This window comes from Pinus tabuliformis, chromosome 1_2 (assembly GCF_031772625.1).
Source record: "Pinus tabuliformis cultivar Carrire ecotype Pingquan chromosome 1_2, CPIR1, whole genome shotgun sequence".
Taxonomy (NCBI): Eukaryota; Viridiplantae; Streptophyta; class Pinopsida; order Pinales; family Pinaceae; genus Pinus; species Pinus tabuliformis.
This window is the reverse complement of record NC_142298.1, coordinates 117,164,150-117,179,922: the sequence shown is the minus strand read 5'-3', so window position 1 is coordinate 117,179,922 and position 15,773 is coordinate 117,164,150.

Genomic DNA, 15,773 nt, shown 5'->3' with positions numbered 1-15,773 from the left:
AAGCGAGGCATGACTAATCTCCCCTTCATATTGTTTCCCCAATCACTTACTAATTTTCCTGAAAGGTATTAAGATCTGCTTAATATCCTTAAAATCACTTGTTCCATTTTTTTTATCAAAAATACTGAGTAAAACCCCATTTTTCTTTTAGGGAAGTGGCCACATTTCTTGTATAAACCCTTGTTTTTCCCCTTTTTCCTAAGTTTCCAACACTATAAACTTGTCGCTCGATTCATTTTTCATATTAACTATTAACTTAATTATATAATTCCCTTTTGAAATTATTCCCAAATCCCGTAATATGTATATATATATATATATATATATATATATATATATATATATATATATATATATATATATATATATATATATATATATATATATATTATCCTCACATTGTTAATATTTCCCACCCCGGTTAAATATATAAACATAAACATGAATTTTGGAATTGAGTGGTTCATTTGGAACCCACTAATAACTCTCCCCGTGCGCATCCTGAATTAATTAACTTTGGTTAATTAATAAACAAGTCAACCCCACGAACCAATGAAAATCACCCCGATACTATTATAAACCATTGTTTAATACATTTCCCCTGCGCATTAACCGCCCGCCATCTCCGCAGTACGTCCACCATCCGATCTGGAGCTGTCCATCCAATGATCCACATTGATATCGTAACCTGCCTATCTGGCCAACATTAACCCCCGGGGAAACAATGGTATTTCCCCTGTACCGTGGAGACGTGGCGCGTGCCCGTGGTGTTAGCTACCCCTCCGGCCAAAACCACACAAGCCCAAAGGAGGTGCGAGGAAAACAGCTTACCGCCCTCCTGCTGACCCTCCGCTGACGTCACCACCATGTCACTGCCACAGAATCCATATTGTACCCCTGCTGACATCATGCTAACATCACCCACCCGAAAAATCAATTTTTCCCACCAAAATTCATTTTTGTCAATAAAAGGTAAAAGAGGTCATTTTTGTTATGTTTTCTACATATAGCGTCGGTGCGCTCCGAGCTTAAAAAATGACTCAGCTCTAGTTTCATCCACCTCTGACCAGCATAGCTACAAAAGCGAGCTCCGTAGGACTACCATTCAACCGAACATTTTGCAGTTTTTCTTCCTCTTAACACAGTTAAAAACAAACATATGGACTTCCAAGCTCTCAAAAACAGAAAGAAACAAGGATTTACAAGATATTATGTTAACTTGGCCAGTGAAAACCTGCAGAAGCATGAATGACCAAACTAAAGGCGGTGAAGACGCGTTGGCAATTTCATTTTTGCAGAACAGCGCTGAGTAGGGTTGATTCAGTAGTAAAAAGGATGATTAAAGTCAAAGAGTATCAGACGAGCCATAAAGAGTATCAGTGCAGAATTAAAGACACATCAAATCATCATTAAACAGTATCAGGGCCGATTAAGGAAAGCAGATCAGAATTAATGCATCAGTTAAGTCAGAGAGTTGGTGCACAACTACTTCAAATAGTTGCAAGTTGAACCATAAAGAGCCAGCTTCCAAAACAACATAAGTTAGCTGTTTCTACTTTGCTTGAAAATTACTTTAGGTTAAACATAGATATTATCTGAGAGATTTGATGAGACATTTTGTTGTATAAATACCCCCTTCATCAGAGTTTTGAAGAGGTTGGGTATGTGCAGATTTCTCTAGACTTTGTTGTAAATACTGAACTTTGGAATAAAGAGCTGTTGCGATCAAACTATTGTCTGGCTTGCTGGAAGAATAATTGATGCAAAGGACTTGTCACAAAATTCTTGAATCAACCCATGGATCAATGAGTATTTTCTACCTTGTGTTTTACAGTTTCATGTCTGTTATGTCATCTGTGTTTCATGATCTCAATAGTAAAGCGAAAGATTAATTCAGAATTTGCTTAGCTACATTCTATTTTCAGTCTTTATTATTCTTTATGTTTTCTTCAGAATTAGTATAAATAGTGAATTCTTAATTGCTCATGTTTCCCATGATTTTTTCACATTGACTATTTGATAAGGCATTCTTAATTGCTCCTTAACAATAATCATCTATTTTCCCTCTGTCAATATGGTGAAGGATTCTTAATTTCCCTTCGTCCATTTGGGTCCATTCCATCTGATTCTAGCCTTTGAATTGTTCCATGTTTGACCACCTCTCTCTCTGATGCCATCCTCTATCAGAAGTTGAATCTAGCGAACCTGTTTCTTTTGACTCCATCATGCCCAATGGACTGAACTCTTCAGTTTTACCTCACTGTTCTATTGAATCTCATCACCCAAACTCAGAACAAAACCATTGTACTTTATAACTAGCCTAAAACCTTAAAAAATAAAGCTAAATCATAAAGAGAGAGCCATCCCTGGGTGCAGATTGGATAGAATCTGTATCTAATAGATTGGTCTGTGGTTACCTCGGCCGTATTCCCTTTCTTACAACATTGGGGAACAACCTGAGTAATAACATCATTGGCGACTCCACTAGGGATCTGAATAATTGTTTGTTATTGTTGTTTATTTCATAAGCTACAGATGGAGCCTGAAGCTAGCTAGGTAGCCTTTGAAACTGCTTTTATTTTACAATTGCAAAAGTAAATAAATGTTGCTTCAGTCTATCTCCGGTCTAGTTAATGTTTTAAATAGTTGTTTCAAATTCTTGATCAGTTCCTTCTTTCAATAAATCTTTAGGAAAGTTCAAAACTTTCACATTCAAAACCTCCTAGAAGATATTGTTAAAGTTGTATTGTCAAAACTATTTCAAGAAAAAACCAAAAACATATCAAGAAACTGGCTCCAAAAAAGATTCGTTACACCAGATTGACTCCTGATCCAAATCCTCCACCTGTGTTTGACAATCCTAATCTGTTTCCTAGGATCCTTAGAAGACAAAAGGGCCAAGAAATTCTGCTAGTTCACTCCTTGACAACCATTTGCAGAACCCCATTCAATTTGAGCTTACCTCTGAAAAACACCGAACATTTCTGTCATTGCTACAGTTTCTCCAAGTTTACCATTAGCACCTCAAGCCACCCTTTCTTCCATCCTCGGTAAAGCTTGAGATACTGGTCTTGGTTTAGGGCCTAGTGATCTGGGATTGGATTGTGGTAAAGCCTAGGAGACAAGGAGATGTAAAATTCCTCAACGATAGTGATGGATTTTGGATGGAATTCCAAGTTTGGTTCGGTTGTGATCAGAGCACCAGTTTTTGTGTGATCATGGTTTGGTGAGGGTGGTGGTGGTTTAACCTCTCAATACCCTTGGTTGTTATTGGATTGGTTGCTCTAGGAGATACCATATTCATGCTTGGAATATGGCTTGGGGGTGACTGGCTGAAAGAGACATTTGGTTAAGCCATGTCTACGGTCGGGTGGTGCGTGGAAGTTCCGAACCTATTCATATCTACCTATGATTAATAATAGCTAAGTTATCTTACTTTTGTACTTGTTTATATGTGGATTTAATGGCTGTCATATCTCTGATATTTATATGGCTTAATGCTGGTTATAAGCATGGTTATGTGATTGGTTCATGTCATGGTTATTTCATGTATTTACTTGTAATTGTTAAATGGGTGGATGAAAGATCTAACTGATGATAAAATAGTTCAATGGATAAGGAGGTGATCCTTCTGGTTATGTTTCATAAGTTCTTTAAGCCATTTATGCTTTGTCTTGTATCTTAGAAGTGTAGGTTGCACTAATGCCAAGTGTTTGAAAGAATACCAGTCTCGATTAGGGATGATCAGGCCTAGTCCTGAGGTGGATTTTAATTTATCAACATTGTTATCATGTCTTTGATGGATTCTAGAGGTTGTAGCAATTTTTGGGCAGAGGCCTATATTCTAGGCTAGAAAAGTGTCTCAAATCTCAGGGTCGCTGAGACAAGTATGATGAGAAAAGTCCACAGTCATTGGCACAAAGGCCTATGAGTGAAACATTGAGTTGTTGGTCATTTTCTTGCCTATACCATGGGAGTGACTCTGGGTTAAAAGGCTTAAATCATCAGTGGGACTCAGGGACAGGTTGTTTGAGTGGCTGACATGTCTCCTCAGGGTGTTTTGCTAATGTGGATGGGTTTGCTTGATATGTTTCATCGATTCCATTTCCTTAAGGAGACCTAGGAGATTGAATCCCTTGTTGAAAAATTTGCAACAAGAAATGTTAAATTTAGAATGTGCTAAAAACAGACCTGCTAAAAATAGCATGTATAAAAATAGCAATTTGGCTAGTGATGTCATTGGCCACATTGGGTGAGAGGTGAAACTACTAAAAATAGAAAGTTCTAAAAATAGCATTTCTGGGTCCCTTCCTATTTATAGCAGTCCCTAGTCTATCTATAGGAAGTAAAATAATTTTGGTCTTAATAGTAGTTGGAAATATTAATTAATTAATTCAGTTGAGTTAATTAGTTAAGGAAATTCGAATTTGAAGACTTTGTGAGCATGGACATGAGTTGTCCCACTGATTGAGGAATTTATCCTTAATTTCGTCCACTGATTGAGGGAATAAGTATGAGTTCTATAATGAGAGAATCAATTGACTTAGTTGTAACTAGTCAAGTCCAGTTACATTATTTTAACAAGGTGTTAAAATAATAAAATATAGTATGTAAATGCTTGCATGCATGTGAGAACTATTATTTTAGATAACTGAGGATTCACTCATGGATAATTGTTGCATGTTAGTTCAATCAGAGAACCAGTTGAGATCAGATTTGGGACAATGTACTATCAGATGCTTCACTATTTCTAGTAAGTAGTTTTTTCATGATTAAGGAACTAGTGTCCTCAAATATTGCGTAGTTGGACCATAAGTTGGCTTGGTATGTTTGGAATTAATTGCATATGCTTTTGTTATTATTTCCTAAGAAAACTACACAAGGAAATAGGGATTTGACAATAGGTAAAGCCTTTATATATAGGGCTTGGTTGGTTCATGAGACATATCTTCATATCTTCATAGTTCATTGAGCACTGAATAGCTTGAGAGCTAATTCTTTTGTATTGTGAAGAGTATTTCCACTTGATTGATAATACATAGTTGGGGTTTTATGCTGGTGCTTTCCCCTGGATATATCTTGTGTTATGTGTTATTATTTCTCTTGATCAATTATGCATGTTTCTACTTGATGTTGCTCATGAATTCGATTATGCTACCGCTTAATGTTTTGTAGAAGTATAACAAGTATTATGCTTTAGGACATTGCATATATCGATTTGTTTTACAGTAGAAATTTCTACATGGTATCAGAGCATAGGTGATCAAGCAAGAACATTATACTAGCCGGATAAATTCAAAGTTTATTATTCGGGATATAGATCTCGAGTTCTTATCACATCTATTTCATCAATGGCATTCTATGGTTTGAGGCTTGAGTACGCCCTTGATGGAAGCCCAAACTATATAGATTGGAAGGATCACATGGAGGTAGTTATGTAAGATAATGGCCTTAAGGATTTCATTGATTAAGAAATTCCTAAGCCTACTGACAAGGCTGAGCAGGTGGAATGGAGGAAGTGTGTGGCTAGAGCTAGGAGAATTCTCTTGGAGGGAGTGCGAGATCACATTGTCTCGAGCCTCCATGGGAAGGAGACTCTGCATGCAATGTGGAAAACATTGAAAGGTTTATATCAGAATAGCAGTGATCAGAGGAAGCTGACACTGAAGGACAAACTTTGAAAGATCAAGTGTGAAAGGGATGAGACGATCTCTATGTATCTGACGAAGCTCATCACATGTAGGGATGAGCTTGCAAGTGTAGGGGTCATGACATCGGATGAGGATATGGTGAGTCCAGCACTCCTTGGCCTTCCTAAGAGCTGGCATAGCTACCACGACTTGGTGAATGGAAGGGAGAAACTGCTAGATTGGGAATGACTATGGTCGGATTTGATGCAGGAGGTTATCAGACGAAGCACCAGAGAGAGTTCTTCATCCATGCATGATGAGGAGGACTATGCCTTAGTTAGTAAGGCGAAGAAGCGGAAGGAGAATGTTTCTCTTTCCGAATCCAATTCTTCCAATGATGGGAAGAAGGTTAACAAATCAAAAGTGCGATGATTTTGTTGTCATGAGGTGGGCCATTATGTTGCAAGTTGTCCACGAAGGAAATCCAAGAAGGGATCCAGGGAAGGATCTGAAGGTGAGGCACTTTCTTCACGTTTTGAGTTGGATTTCACACTCTTCGCATGCATTGTTTCATCCATGGTGGGAAGTGGTTGGCTTCTCAACAGTGGAGCTTCTTTCCACAAGACCAACGACAAGAGTTTGTTTAGTACTTTGGACTAGAAAGATCTCCAGATACTCATAGCAATTGGTAATGATGAGAATTATAGTGTCTTAGGTGTAGGCACGTTTATTTTTCAGAGGGAGCATGGATGTCACCTTACCTGGACCAATGTCAAGTATGTACCAGGACTGAAGAGAAACTTGTTGTCGGTCATGATGCTGGAAGATAGAGGCTATGATGTAGTCGTCAATGAGGGAAAGGTTTTCCTTAGACACACCATGACTAGACAAGTGAAGTAGACAGGTTCACCAGTCAAGAACTTCTATGCTCTTGAGGGTCAAGATGCATGCAAAGCCTTGAGCAGCATGGCAACTGATGGAGACTTGGTGGTTGAGAGGGAGGGTATATTACCTCTCAACATGCAGAGCCAGAAGAAGTCTCAGACAATTGTGGAGGAGCCACGATTAGCCACAACAGGGAAGCTGATAGGAGATCGAGTAGAGACATCTACTCATGCAGAGACCTCCAGTAGGGGGAAACTTCGAGCCAGGTGGGCAGAGGGATCGCATGCAGACATACCTCCGGGTAGGAGGTGGGGTGATGTGGATTGATCATCCCAAGGAGGAGGTGCGAGATCCTTGAGGTACCCAACCTCTTGGATGAGACCTTGCTATGGGAGCCACAATGTGGAGTAGCAGGAACTGATTGATTGGCTAGAGACAGATGCGGATAGAGCAGCAGAGAGAGCGATAGTGTAGTGAATCCCAGGACAGCGCATAGCTAGCAGGTTGCAGTAATGCGAGAGGCACAAGTGTTTTGCACAATGCTAGGTGGCCCAGAGAGGTGTGGAATGGTGCGAGATGCATGGAGATGTTGCAGTAGCATAGATGTCAGAGAGGGAGAACCTGTCAGCAGCAGGTAGAGCTTCAACATCAGAGTATGTTCCTAGCCCAATAGAGTGGTCAGTTGGGAGTGTTTTTGTTCCAAGTGTTGTTGGAGCAAGTGGACTCGGTAGATGTGTTGCATGCAGAACATTCCAGAGTTACAGGATTGGGTTCAAGAAAAATCCTTTCCTGTTGAGAGGGAGTGTTGAAAAATGTGCAACAAAAAATGTTAAATTTAGAATGTGCTAAAAATAGACCTACTAAAATAGCATGTCTAAAAATAGCTATTTGGCGAGTGAGGTCATTGACCACATTCGGTGAGAGGTGAAACTTCTAAAAATGGAAAGTTCTAAAAATAGCATTTCTAGGTCCCTTCTTATTTATAACAGTCCCTAGTCTATCTATAGGAAGTAAAAATAATTTTGGTCTTAATAACAGTTGGAAATATTAATTAATTAATTCAGTTGAGTTAATTAGTTAAGGAAATTTGAATTTGAAGTCTTTGTGAGAATGCACATGAGTTGTCCCACTGATTGAGGGATTTATCCTTAATTTCCTCCACTAATTGAGGGAATAAGTATGAGTTCTATAATGAGAGAATCAGTTGACTTAGTTCTAACTAGTCAAATCCAGTTAGATTATTTTAATAAGTTGTTAAAATAATAGAATATAGTTTGTTAATGCTTGCATGCATGTGACAACTATTATTTTAGATAACTGAAGATTCACTCATGGATAACTATTACATGTCAGTTCTGTTAGAGACCTAGTTGAGATCAGATGTGGGATAGTGTACTATCAGATGCTTGACTATTTCTAGTAAGCAGTTTTTTCACGATTGAGGAACTAGTGTCCTCAAAGATTGCGTAGTTGGACCATAGGTTGACTTGGTATGTTCGGAATTAATTGCATATGCTTTTGCTATTATTTCCTAAGCAAACTGCACAAGGAAATAGGGATTGTACCATAGGTAAAGCCTTTATATATAGGGCTTGGTGGTTCATGACATATCTCTTCATATCTTCATAGTTCATTGACAAGTGAATAGCTTGAGAGCTAATTCTTTTGTATTGTGATGAGGATTTCCACCTGATTGATAATACATGGTTGGGGTTTTACGCTGGTGCTTTCCCCTGGATATATCTTGTGTTATGTGTGATTATTTCTCTTGATAAGTTATGCATGTTTCTACTTGATGTTGCTCATGAATTAGATTATGCTTCCACTTAATGTTTTGTAGAAGTAGAACAAGTATTATGCTTTAGGACATTGCATATATCGGTTTGTTCTACAGGTGAAATTTTTACATCCCTTAGTAACCTACCTCATCAGATATTTCCTGGTTGGCTGGTTGCTTTGGTGGACCTAGGAGGAGGGGGTGTTACACCTGGATGACAAGCCTACATACCATGTCACTTGTCTTTTATTGTGCAGATTGGTAATTGTATTGATTAAAATAACACAATAATAACATAACGAAGAAAATTCTTTAAGATAAGAAGTAAAAGTATATCACAAGCAATTATCAAGTAGAGAAATCTTTCAACTTTCCATGCCCTATATTTCTCAACACGATGAGCTAAAAATGATGGTGTTATCTAAAGTGAGTTCCACACAGTTTGGGTGAGAAGAAATTTTGTAACCCCATCTTCATAATGAGACTGTGGAGGTCGAGTTAATTGGAGGTAACACCTCCCACTAGGATTGGGAAATTCAAGTGGGTGGGAGGGAATGTTATAAAGTGGTATCAGAGTATGGTTCAATACTGGACATCGGTGGGATTATAAATCATTAGATTTGGAGCACTATTATACAGTGTATTCCTTAAAAGATGATTTAATACTATGTGATAATTGAAAATTATGTGTTGTATGCCTATATGTGTTAACATCAAAATGATGGGTTGATAAGTGATTGGAAGGATGCATTTTTTATCTATTATTTTGTTTGTAACTAGCATACTAATATGAGAATTAGTTTTTCAGCCAAGGTGATAAGTAAATTATGTGTTTAATTATATTTTGATTCGATAACAATTATATATATGTAGCAACAGATAAGAAGACATCAAAGAGAAAGAAGAGAGTAAGGGTTAAGCAACAAAATGGCGGTGTACAACCCTGATAGATGCCACTAGTATGAAAACTAAGAATCAACTAACAAGAGGATGGAGGACATCTTGCTTGAAAGCACAAACATCCTTAGAAATATAACTGGGATGAGAAGTTATAAGATTGAAAATTAAAGGCTTGTCGTGGTGTCAGCCACCTAGGAAGGATTAAACGTAGGAAAATTCCCTCAAGACATGAAAGGAATGAATTAAAGAATTATGGCACGGAAGCATATAGGTCTGGGAAGAGGCATATAGAGACAAGTGAAAACATTGTGAGAGGAGGAACTCCAGTTAGTACTCCAAAGAGAAAGGAAAATATTTGATGCCATAAGAGTTTGAGAAGGAAACAACCCCTATATTTTATGGAGAAGTGGAGAAGGAAAAGGAAGCATAAGCGTGGACGCTAGGGATTAAGAAATATTCTAGAGTAAATGATTACTCTGTGAATATGAAAGTGAGGGTGGTCATCTTTAACTTAAAGGGAAAAGTTGATATCTAGTGGGAAGACTTGAAGAATGTCAAGAAATTTGAAGGGGAGTATCTATCTTGGAGTATATTTGAGAGATATTTCAGGAAAAAGTACCTATTTGAAAGGTACTATAAAAACAAGGCCAAAATTTTTTATGAGCACAAGCTACAGATACTAACAACTAATGAGTTTACAACTAGATTCTTGGAGCTATTGAATTATGTACCTTACCTCAAGGATGAAAAATAAGAGATTCAGAGGTACCTCATTGGGTTTCCATAAGCATTCAGCGACATAATAGAATTTGATGAGCCTAAAACCTTAAAATATGATATCAAGAAGATGAAGCATTGCTAAAAACAATCCAAGCATGAGACCGAGTTCCACACTAATTCGAAAGCAAAATGAAATCCCAACTTTAAAGGAAAAGGGCAGAAAGCTACAAGAAATTAACCTAGGGGAAAGAATGTGAATTTTTCCACTCATAATAGAGTGAATTTTAGCAGAGGTCTACTGCTGTTGGTAGAGATCGATTCTCTCATCTTATTTGAGAGGAAATAAAGGATTTTGGAGGAGAACCTATGGAGTGTTAAGACTTGTGGAGAAAACCATAGGATTAGAGATTATTCACAGTGGCAGGAGAAAGGACCAAGACTGTAAAATTCACATGAAGCAAATATAGTAAATGATGTGGCTCAGAGTTTCCCAAACATCTATGCGCCATTGGACATTAGGAAGGACGATCACCAAGCCTTAGTATTTGTAATGGAAGGTGTAGTTAATAACCAATTTGTTTCAATTTTGATTGACCTACATAAGTCCACAAGTTGTAAAGTTGCAAATATCTTGGTTAGTTCAACTAGCCAACGAGACTATGAAATGAGTTGAGAATGTGGTGAAATAATGCTTAATCATGATAGATGACATGCGCAAAACTACAAATATAAACCTATTACCGTTTGGCTCATATGACCAATTGGTCAAGATTGAATGATTAGTGGCCCACAAAATGAAGTCAATTATTACAACAAGTCAATAGAATGTCTGAATGAGGAAGGGGAAAAGTTGATGTTGAAAGGGAAGAGAAATCTCGTGGAAATTAAACAAATAAATACACTGCAATTGAAGAGGTGTAGTAGGAAGGAGTGCAATTTTCTTTTGTTCAGGTGACCAGTGAATGAGAAGTCAATAAAAACATAATAAAAAATGCCCAATAATAAAACAATTTAGTGATGTATTTCAAAACATATTAAATTTTAAAATCTTTTGATAAAAATGCTTTGATGTCATTTAAACTTGGAAAACAAATTAAATATATTCAAAGAGTATCTCTAAAGTATTTGTATCTTTATCCATTCTAAAAAAAATCAAAAATATTTAAAAAATACAATTTTTTAATAAATAAATAATAAATAAACTCTTGGCATCAAATATTTTCCTTTCCTTTTCTATTGACGATGCCACATATATTTTGAAATATTATTAATAAATAAATAATATTTCAAAATAATAAATTATTATTTATAATGTTTTTTATTTTTTTATAATAATATATTTAATTCATATTTATCGAAAAAATAAATAAAAATTATTATCACCTCACTCATTTACAATTTCACCCAACTTCACCACTCCAATCAATTTTAAATTAAATTATAATACAAAACTTGAATTCTTTTTAGCTTAAAATCATTTTCTTTAATAAAAAAAACAAATAAACTCTACCTTCTTTCCAATTTAAAAAATCATAAAAAAAATCTTATATATAGATAACATCAGAATCTTATCAGAATATATTATCATCATCATATAGGATACAAAGTCATAAGATATTATCATCAAAACACGGTCAACTCTCTTATGAATACAAAATTTCAAATAATATAATTTTTTCATTTTTTTAAATACATTGAATATATAAATAAATTTAATATTTTAATTTAAAAAAACATAATCATATATATCTAAAAAAACATAATCATATATATCTAAATTTTTAGTAATACAAAATCAATATTATAAATTTTTAGTAACATAAAATCAATATTATAAAATATTATTATGTAGCAGGTTAGCCCATCCATTTCATACAATTTTCAGATGACTAAAGAGTTTCCAAAACTTATTTTTTTTAAATTTCAGACTTAAACTTACAATTCTATTATATTTATTAGCATGGTTTAATTATTATTATTTTAAAATTTTTAGATAGAATACATCGAAAAATGTTTTGGTTAAATTCTAATTTTTTTATTGTTTAAAAAAACATTTTTATTGAGCAGAGAGGCTTATTGTAAGCCAGTATGATCCTTAATTTTATTTGTCAATCATCAAAGTTGAAATTTTGCTCAGATTAGCCAAAATAAAATTTTAAAAAAAATCTAAAATAAATAACTATACAAAACATTTAAATAATGTATACTCTTAAAAAAAAATTACAAGTGAAGAAATTGGATCCCTCTAGGCTCATGTTAGATCCGTAGTTAAGATGCTATATGCTGGGTTTATATATGGATTTAATCCATATTTAAGATCAATCTATGCTGGTTTTATATATGGATTTAACGCCTGCAAAAGCTTTTGGGACATTCAGAGTATGAAAAATTTACAACTCAACTTATCAACAATTCACAAATAGCCGGACAAACCTCTAAAAAATTCTAAAAAAATATGCTAAAAACTCTAAAATGTATTACAAATAGTTATAACTTGCCAAGCAGTGTAACTTAAAACTGTTTCTGCTTGGCTAAGAGCTCACTTAGTCAGAATTAAGAAAACAAGTTAATACCAGCAAATTATTCTATGACTTGCATTTAGGTTTAATAGCTAAACATAACTCTCTCAGGGTTAGTTTGGCAACTTGTCCTGGTGAGACCACTCCACTCGCCATCTGTTATACGATTGCATCTACCTCACAATATTCGTATCACTGACCTGTCCACCTGTAGCTTCTGCGTCTGCCAGTAATTCTTCATTCATTCCTCCATCTTTGTGACCTTCCACTTCACAAATAACATCGTGCTGCTGCTGCTTCTCCATTTGAGTTTCATTTTCCATATTCATACACTCATTAACCATCCTGCTTCATCTCCCTCTCATTTTGATTTTCAGTGTTCACTAGCTCGTTCATGGGTTTCCCGTTTTCTTGAACTGGATTCTCCTCTTCTTCTTGAGGATTGGTTTCGTTAAGCTCAGCAAGCGGATGCCCACCATTTAACAGGCTGTGAGAGTTTCCCTGCAATCCGTTACAAATTTCCTCGCCTTGCAATCCGTTACAAGTTTTCTCCGTTATTTGATTATTCGTCAATGGCTGCCCTGTCATGTGTGTCTCGCCATTGTTTTGAGTACATCGTAAATCAACGGGGAAGTGAACCGCCGGCGATTGGCGTTCGTTGCAGTAACTGGGGAATGGCTGATTTGGATGTTGTCCCTCCATTATTATTTCCGTAGGACTGCGGTGAGCTGGAGCTTGCATTTGCTTTATTATATCCTCAGCAGGATTACGATTAGGAGTCCAGGAGCTCATCTGATTTGCGGCGTTTGAGGCTGCATCGCCATTCTCGACAGGGAGCTGCATGTCACGAGTGTGGGTTTGTGCCGGGCTGCTTGTTCCTCCGACTTCATTAAGAGAATTAGAACCCAGGGGAATTAAATGGTTTACCTGTGCAGGTGCCTGCAGCTGATCCATTCTAATTCCCCTTTCACCATAATCAACACTCGCAGCATTGCCATTAGGATGGCTGTTTATTGAATACTGCATGGGAGTAGATACTCCCACTTCAGGCCCAACGATATTGCCACTGCAGGCAGCCCGATTATTCCCTGCTTTACCTCTTCGTTTTAGCCTGCTAACCTCTCCGTTGTGAACCTGAATATTCTGTAGACTTGCATCTTGTGGCTTTCCCTGGGAATCGCGAGTGCTAATTTGAGATTGAGGACGGGACGTTGGCTGCATCATTCTAGCAGAGTTAAACACATAGCCTCTCTGAAATTGGCCATATCCGTTTACTTGGGGTTGACCACCAGATAATCCATTAAAGTGGGTATTAGGAAATGGTAGATCTGAACGATGCGCTGTCACTGGAACTGGACCTATGCTGCTTTGAACGGGTGTTGGTGTGGGTGCGAGACTGGGAGTGGGAGTATGAAGATTTGAAGGATACCATGTTGTATTTCCTCCTGTGGGTGTGGGATTACCATTAAAGTAAGCATTAGGAATTGGTAGATCTGAACGCTGCACTGTCACAGGCTCTGTGCTGCTTTGAATGGGTGTGGGTGTGGTCATCGCAAAACTGAGTGTGGAATTATGAGGTTTTGAAGAAGACGAATTCCATGCTATACTTCCTCCTAGTCTCCCAGTGGGTGTGGGTGTAGGAGCAGTCCCTCTTCCTAGTCCACCTGCGGGCGTAAGTGTACTTGGTCTGACCCCTACCGGGTTCTGTGAAGACTGTGAAGCAGAATATGGAGGAGCTGCAGGTGATGAATATGTACCGGTAGCGGCAGACCGTCTTGCAATTCTTGCGGCAATGGTGGGCTTTGCCTGATGCACTAACCATTGTATAGTGTGTGCGCTTTCTTCGAAGCCCAGCAATTGGGTGAGCTTTAAAAAGTCCTTGGATACCATTGGCAATATCCAATCAATGGTTTGCCCACCTCTCTCGAAGCCCAGCGCTTCGGTCACCTCTTGCAAGCGCCCTGTTTGAACTGGCAATAACCAATTCAGCTGTCTGCGAGCATTCTGAAAGTCTAGGGACTCTTTGGCTCGAACCATTTGCAATAACCATTCGATGGTTTTCCCGCCATTGTCGTAGCCCAGTTCTTTGGTGAGCTCTGTGATTCCTTTGGCTCCCTCTGGCGTAGGTAATAAAAAATCAATGGTGTATCCTAGACCTTTGAAATCCAAAGCCCTAACAAGATCGTCTAACCTTTCTTTGCAGGCATGGGGCACTTGAACTCTCGGGGCCCTCGTGGGCACCTCCTGCTGCATTTCTCCTTCGGGTGTTGTGGTTACCATCTTCGTTTATTCTGGAACTGCACTACCAGTTGCTTTCCTCTTAGCGGGGGCCATCTGATTGGTGCCTTGCTATCGTACGATCGCCCTTGCTATCGTACGATCGCCCGAGGTGTTTCTTGTTTGTAATATGCGAAGGAGAAGAAACCAAATATTTCGATGGAGGGTGGGTGATTGGGTGTGTTTTTATAACACCTGCGGGTTGCAACCCACCGTCCTTATATTACGATAACAAAGGATAGTCGGCCCCGTTGGTGGACCCATACCAAAATAAAAATAAAATTTGATAAACGATTGGTTCGTTGAAGTAACGTGCAATATTTCATAGGGGTTCAGACCATAGTTATTCAAGTTCACCATGATATGAAAATTAAATTAACAAATCCATTTAAAAAGTTATTCAAGTTGACCATGATATGAAAGTTAAATTCACAAATCCATTTGAAAAGTGAAAATGTTATGGTCGCGGAAGCATTGTGAGTCCCTCCCCACACGGACTATAGTTTTCATCTCGCGTTGGCCGTGTATTTCTTGATGTTGAATGCTTTGTATATACATAACCAAAATTTATAAATTTGGTTTTCGCGTATACATGTTTATAAATTAGGTTGTATAAAATTTATTTATTTAGTTATAATTAAAATGGAATTTTATAATTATATATATAGATATATATTTTATTAGTTTATACAAAGCTGACGGGAGTAAAGAATCTTGATGTTGAGTTATTATTTTTTAATATTCGTTACCATACAAAAATTTATTTTATAAATAATTTTTTATTTTTTTTGTTATTGGTTAATTTGGGGTTCATATTACTCATTATTTGATGATACACAACAATACAATCAATTTATAGAATGATATAAGAAATGTATTTTTGCCATCGATACTTTGCACTTCACCACTTTTATGCTTTACACTTCACCATAATAAATGTATTTTTCGCAATTGATGCTTTGCACCTCATCACTTTCATGCTTTACACTTCACCACTTCATCACTAAAGAGACTCATTTTAGAACAAAATCAATAATAGCACCAATTTGAACTAAGAATAAATTG